This window comes from Augochlora pura, chromosome 2, assembly GCF_028453695.1.
Source record: "Augochlora pura isolate Apur16 chromosome 2, APUR_v2.2.1, whole genome shotgun sequence".
NCBI lineage: Eukaryota > Metazoa > Arthropoda > Insecta > Hymenoptera > Halictidae > Augochlora > Augochlora pura.
The window spans coordinates 22,578,596-22,585,695 of NC_135773.1; the positions used below are offsets into that span (position 1 = coordinate 22,578,596).

The following is a 7,100-nucleotide window of genomic DNA, read 5'->3' on the forward strand; positions in this document are numbered from 1 at the left end:
TAACTATGACGGTATTCTTATAGCACGATCATTTTTCTGGCCCAAATATCAATTATAATAAAATATTAAAATAGTATAAATGTTTCCATCGCGTCACGGTTTTTCTTGACACAAGCAGGACATTCGCCACGTAGATATACGGGGTGTCCCAAAAGTTACTCAACGTCGGGAAATCAGAGATTCCTCGGATCATTCGAAGTCAATTTTTCCTTATTGCGAACGCAATCTACGGCTTCGTTAAAGGGTTATTAGCGCGAAGCCGCTTCTCTCTGATTGGTCAGTGTTTTTCGTCAATAACTCGTCGACGAAGCCGCAGATCGATTTTAATATATTCTAGTATTATTCCAGAAAATGACTGCTTTATCAGATTTGATGAACCTAATATTTATTTTATAAAGATGATGAACCTAATGTTTATTTTATAAAGATGATGAACCTAATATTTATTTTATAAAGATGATTAACCTTCGTGTATTTTTTACCAAGGGTAGTTTTAAGTAAAATCGAATTATTAAAAACCAACTGTATTCCTATACATTGGCCCGGTGTCGTTTTGTCATTTAAATTGATTTGCGGTGTCGAAAAACCAGTCTAGACAGAGATTCCTGTCGCATGATGAAAGCATGGTGGGAATGGCCCAATCCTCGAACCGTGAGAGTCTGATTCACGCGTTGACTAATTGCTCCTGTTATCAGATTATAGATTTACAATCCGTCCGCGTCATAATTAACGCAGACATTTAGTCAACGCTTAGACATCAATTTATCTAGTTGATATAGTAACTTAGTTTTGCAACATCCTGCAACGTGACTCTCGTCGAATTTCATAAAATATAGTCTGCATATTGATTTGCAAAGTAACATTGTTCATACAACCATAGGTTCGTAGGCTTTCTGTTAATTATGCCACCAAATTTCATTCATACACCATTCTTTACAATAACGAATAACAGAAGTTAAAGTTGCATTAAAATTATTCCATCCGTAATCTCAACAATTTCTTGAACATGTCTGCGAAAAAAATAAAACTCGAGAAGCTAATCAATGACGCATAAAAGTAATTTGCAGTAAGGAGTACGTACTTGCAGTGCCGATAAACAGCGGCTGGAATAATGGAGAAATCAAGTTCAATTCGTTTAATCTTTCCTTTCATCGGCAATTAATCGACAAGCGTTGCCGGCGCGGGGATTGCATCGTCGATAAAGCAATTAGGCTTTTCCGCGAAACATTCGGTTCGAGACAATTCGAGATGTTCGACAGCGAAACGATTTTAAATCCGTCCCGGTGAGGACTGATCGCGGGGCTCGCGTGAAGGAGCTCCAGATACGCGGGGTCTGATTTCTTGTCAAGATGGAGGAATCGACGAGTATCACGTTACCTTATCGTTTCATGGGGATTACATCGGCCGGCGTTTACAAACGCGGGTTACGTTACCGATTCGAAGACGGAACGACAAAGTTTTACGGCGACGATTAAGAAACTGTAATTACCTCGTAATTCGCACAATTAGTGGGGTTGGGACGGATGACGGTGCTCTTGTTCCGCTGACGTCATTCGATGGTTGGTATTATTCCAGCATTCGTTGCTGAAAAACAGACGGATGTCAGCAGGTTATCGATGACATATCGAGATATATGTTTAGAAAATGGTAATTTTCCTAGATGATATTATTTTTAGTAGTTGTAGTTTATCGTTGGGAACAATTTCCGCCGCTCATTGAACACGAGTCATCCTGGAACAAATAAAATTCCCGATAAAGTTTCACTCGTTTTGTACAACGTTATCCTTGGACACTCGAGCGGCGACTCTGAGGCATCATTAAAATTGTATATCATGGTTCAATGCCATTTTCATGTGTTCTATCAAAGTTTAAAGAATTGTTAGAAGTATGAGTTAGAAGACTCGACTTAATGTGCATAAAATTGCACTCGATCTTGCGAAATGGAAATAATCAATAATTGTATCGAAAATCATTTTAATATAGTTAAGTATAATTTAGTATAATTTGAAATAGTTTAAAATAAATAATTATGGTCATTTCCCTTTCCTATTGCAAAAGTTAGGATCCCTGCCGAAAACTAATGTTGCTAGATGGTTTTTTTTTCGATCGAATTGGCAAGCAACACCCCCGATTGCCCGAAATTTTGCTGGCCGATCTCGTCCGAGCACGTGCTAATGTGCACATGGTGGGGCGTGATCGCGGTGCACGTGTAAACAATCCTCGGCGCATGCGCAGGCATTCCAGTCAGTCGTTGTAGTACAGGTCACGTGACCGACGCGTGTATATAATCCAGTGATCGGCCGGCCGGCGTCGCATACGCCATACGCGGACGATTGTTCGAGGGTCAGTGACCTTTTTTTTTCGTTTCTCTACGAAAGCAGAAAGGAACGAATACGTTTTTCGTAGTAAAATCGTAGGGAAAAGTTGCACCGTCGGTTGCATAGAAAACATCGTTCGCGTGCGACCCGTTCGAGATACGAAAAGCGCGCTGAAGTTGGCTCGACGGCGAAGTGCTGATTTGACTATCGTTCCGATTTGAAATCCGCTCGCGGGTGCGCTCGGTCGGGGGATATTCCCGGTGACAGCCACGGCCGATCAAACACTGAGGTGAGAGAAGTTCGATTAACACCGAGGACCGGAAGCAGACAAGACGACAGGGTGCAAACTCTACTCGGATCGGAATTTCTCGGACCTGAATTTTCGATAACCCGATTCTCGTCCGTCGCTATGGAGGACCAATGGGATTACTCTCTTACGAACGGTGAGCTTCTTTGTTTTCATCTGTCAGATTCCGACTTGTTATGTTTATTAATGAATTAACCGCGGGAATGTGGCAAATTGGAGAATTTCTTTCAAGGTTTATCGAATCGTCAATTGTTAACAGGACGAAAGATTTTTATAGATCAATGGCGCCTTTTATTTTCAAAGTCCATTTTCCAAAAACTTCGATTTATATTTCTACGTTAACAAAAACGTTATACCATCGGTTACCAATATTTTCAAATTTTCTAAAGCACAAAATCGCTTTTCTAAACCGGATAGAACATGCATAACAATACTATGTACGTTTCACGTATAGTACGAATCATTCTGTCCATCGCAGTAGGACTCGCACAGATAGCGCTTTCACGGTTAAATCTATATTAGCTCGTAACATGTATTATGCAGTATACTTGATGAAATATTCAGCTCACTGTCTCATCCGGTACGGCGACGAAACCGAAACAGACGTAACGATACTGCGATTTGTCTCTGACTACAGTGAATTTGAATCCTCGGGACACTTTGACGTCGCAGAAAATTTGTACAGCAACGAGAATGAAAATTCGCGAAACGTCGGTCGTTAAAGTCTCCCGGTGCTTATTTTTGATTCGGTTAAACACGTCTCCCAGAAATAGGTTGCTACTTACGGTAACACTTTGTTTAACTTTCGTATGGCGACTGATTTGAACGCGACTTGCGAAGACTGACACCCGCGTCTTGTGACTTTTATTTGCTTCTCGATCTATTAGGACTGTTGATGCAATTACGATGAACTTCATAACAGTTCCATAAATCTTTAAATACGCGGAAAACCGGATAACAAACTTCGCAGCAATTTCGTTAGATTTCCCGATCTCCGGAACCTGTAATTTCAGCGTTTTATCTAGATTGATAGCCGCGCGTACGAGGACCAAAGTTGAACAAAAATTTGTTCGCGTTGTGAATAACTTTATTGAATGAAAGATAAGAAGGAAAGGGTTTTATCGGATTTCGTATGGTACATTTAAGATCGTGTTGCTCCCCCATGTTACTGTCCACACTTGTGGATATTCAGGGTCGCGTTACACGAACGACGAAAGTAACTAGCCTCGTACAACGCGTCACACTCCATTAGAAATCACGCATTTATGTTAACGACGACCATCTCGTATCTAACGCTGTCTATCCTATGCCGCGGTAAACAAATCATTTCTCTCGCCTTCGCGAATAAAATTCGACGTTTATCTCCGCCGTGCATCGCGCCGAGTGTGAACCATCACTCCTCGTTCCATCAACCGAAAAGAAATGACCGCCAGCTTGCCGGTAAAAATAGTTTAACAGCCGAAACATTTTTGACGGGCGCCGACTACGTAAACGCAATAAAAAAGGAACGGTCTCTCGTTGCGATCATAATTAGACGTCCTCCAAGGATTCTCAAGATCGCGGAGGAAATCGTAAAACTTTGGAACAATGCTCGACGACGCATCGCCGTTGTCTTTTTTATTTTTCGTTCGACCGCAATATGACAATCGCTAAAAATGATCGATCGTGTGCGGTGAACAATCGAGTCCACTCGACGACACTCGCAATCAGATTCCTCGATCGTATTACTTTTTGTTAATAATTGTTCGATCTTGAGAAAACCATACTAGGAAAGTCATCTCTACGTCACCGCGCGGACATTCAACGCGCGTGACTCTTTTGTTGTAATCTGCCTTATCGCACAAAAGATGTAACTAGTCATCGGATTCCCGGGTTATGAGGCAGCGCGTTTGCAAAATATGTTCTTCGCGGAGAGGAACGGGACACAATGACCGATGTTACGGGTATCTGGCGAATCTACGAAACGCGTTGCATATTCGTTGAAACCGAGCAGATTAGATAGCGACGGTCTCGGTAAATGTTGTTCTTTCGATTTCTTAACCGGAAGACGTGGAACTTGCATCGCGAGAGGCGTTATCGCGAATTGATGTCTCGCTGTAAAAGGTGCTTTTGACACCTGTCACCGCGTCGCGCAGCAGTCCGGATCGTAGACACAATAACGATATTCTTGTCGCAAAAGAACAACAACTTTTACCAATAGAGACAATTCTTCGATTTGTATCGCTTTGTATCGCTTTCCAAGAGCCTACGTAAAAGATGGAGAAACCAACATTTCAGCCGACCTTTACTTCGCGAGTAAATACTATTCGAGTTGATGGACGATCAGTGGAAATTCTACGGCGGCAAAGAGTTAACACTAGACCTATAGTGCACTAGAGATGCCCGACATGTGTTGCTTTAAGTGTGAATTTATGTAAACGACTTGCTATTTCTATTACAACGCGCGCCTCAATTGAGAAATTTATTCGATCATTTCCGACGAAAGCCTCCTTATAAGTGGAACAACTCGAAGATAAACCAACTGCGCTATGAGCGTTCGGAATATCGCGTTCGAATTCCTGCACATTTTACATGCAAAGAATTAGGCGAAATAAAATGAAAATACTCGATGAAAACCGGTTGCGTTTAACACTAGATTTACGGAATCCGTCAAAATGACGGGTCACTGATTTGTTAACGTGCTATTATTCAGATTTTAAAGATACATTTATTGCTTATTTATCGATTATATTTACTATAATTATTTATATTTATTTATTTATCGATTACATTAACGATTAGAATAAATCGTTACTTTCGTAAACAAATATAAAACGGTTGCTTTTATTACTCCGTAAACCTAGGGTTAAAGTGCATAATAATTATGAAAAAAAAAAAGAAACAACACATCGAATTGACTGTTTAAAGATTCGAAAGAATTCGTGCGATTTAGCATCGGTACGAAAAGAGCGGACCCATAGGATTGCCAGCACGTTTCGTTCATTGTCTCGATCCGAAGGCGAAGTTGAAAGCTTGATCCAGCGAATGGGGGAGGGGAGGACGAATTGCGTGGCGCGATGGATTAACCCATCTGGATCACGAATTGCCGGACCAAAAAAAAAAAGAAAGAAAAAGGGGAAAAAGAAGAGACGGCAATTCCGGCAGCGATAAGAGGTTTTCGTGCATCGCCGTTCGATTTCCACGGTGTCACGATGGCACCAGGCTCACTGACCTAAGGCCATTGTCTTCGAATGCAGGGCGTCCCACTCGTGCCAAGGGACGGCGTTGCCCTCGCCATGCCACCGCGGGACACTACCTGTTCCCCGGGTAAACGAAAATCAATAATTTTCCTCGTTGTGCTTCAGGCCGATGCACCTGTTCTACCTGGTGTATACATATAGTCGAGCCCCTGCGCCTCCCCCCGCTATAGCGCGATCCCGCGATTCTCGCGCGTGGCCGTCGGGTTGACTTGCCTGACAATGACCGGAAAGGATCATTAGAACACAGTCTCTCGCTAATGATTCCTGCCGCGTCCTCCGCGAACGACCCGGCCACCGGACTCCGAGGAATTATTGCGGCGCAACAAACACGCTGTAGCGATGAAAAATTCTCTTACCGCTCGCGCGCGGCGGGGGTTCCCCCGCGACCCACTCTCCGAGATTTATTCGAACTCGATAAACAGTGTCTAGCGGCCTAATGCCACTCGCCATCAAGGACCGTAAATCGCGACGAGCAAGAATTATCGGAGCGTTTTCATTGTGCTCGGGACAGTTCTGTTGGATAACGTTCACGGAAGCGATATTGTTGCAAAATATCCGATCGCTGCGCGGTTTAATAGGAAGCGAGATCCCGGCGTTTCCGTGCGCCGATTTTCGCAGACCGAACCACTTTGGAAACTTTGCGAACGAGTGTCGACGATAGACCTCTCGTTCCATAAGTCGCGAGCATGTGATTTACCTTTGTTCCCTTCCTTTTCATTACTATGCATAATATTGCGAACCGAATATTCGCGGGTCTGTGAAAAACTTTCGAAAAGCGTTGTAATTCGTAAATTCAAGGGTCGAGAATTATTGACGGATCACAATCCGTTTCGACGTCGTTAACCGCGAGGGGCTAAAAACCGTATTACGAGCACTAAAAATGATTAGCCGGCAATAAATCCCGTCGGTCGAATAATTCTCGCGAAGTAGGGGTCCGCGAGGCGGGGGCACAAATTAACCGACGATAATAAAGATAGCGCGGGTGGCCCCCGTAGATTCTTGCCGCGGCGGAGTGTCATAAGCCGGCGTAGTGGCCGCGGCCAAGACTGATTGCGGTACAATGCCCGCCCACTACGAGGCCCGCATTCTCGCGCGCACAGAGCCCAGCGAGCCCAACGGGGGAGTTGTAATCTCGGCGGCCCGTGTGTATAGACCACGTGGGATAGGTTGTATACGTACGAAGTGCCTGACCGCGGATACGTGAATATAATGCGGGGAACGGAGAGAGCACGTTGT

At 43.6% G+C, this 7,100-nt stretch overlaps 1 protein-coding gene across 1 annotated transcript in view; it reads left to right on the top strand.

Annotated features, from left to right (window-relative positions):
- The window catches only part of Cah1 (carbonic anhydrase 1), a 46,241-nt gene that overhangs the window by 26,091 nt on the left and 13,050 nt on the right, over window positions 1–7,100 (top strand). The gene's annotated exons all lie outside the window — the stretch shown is intronic.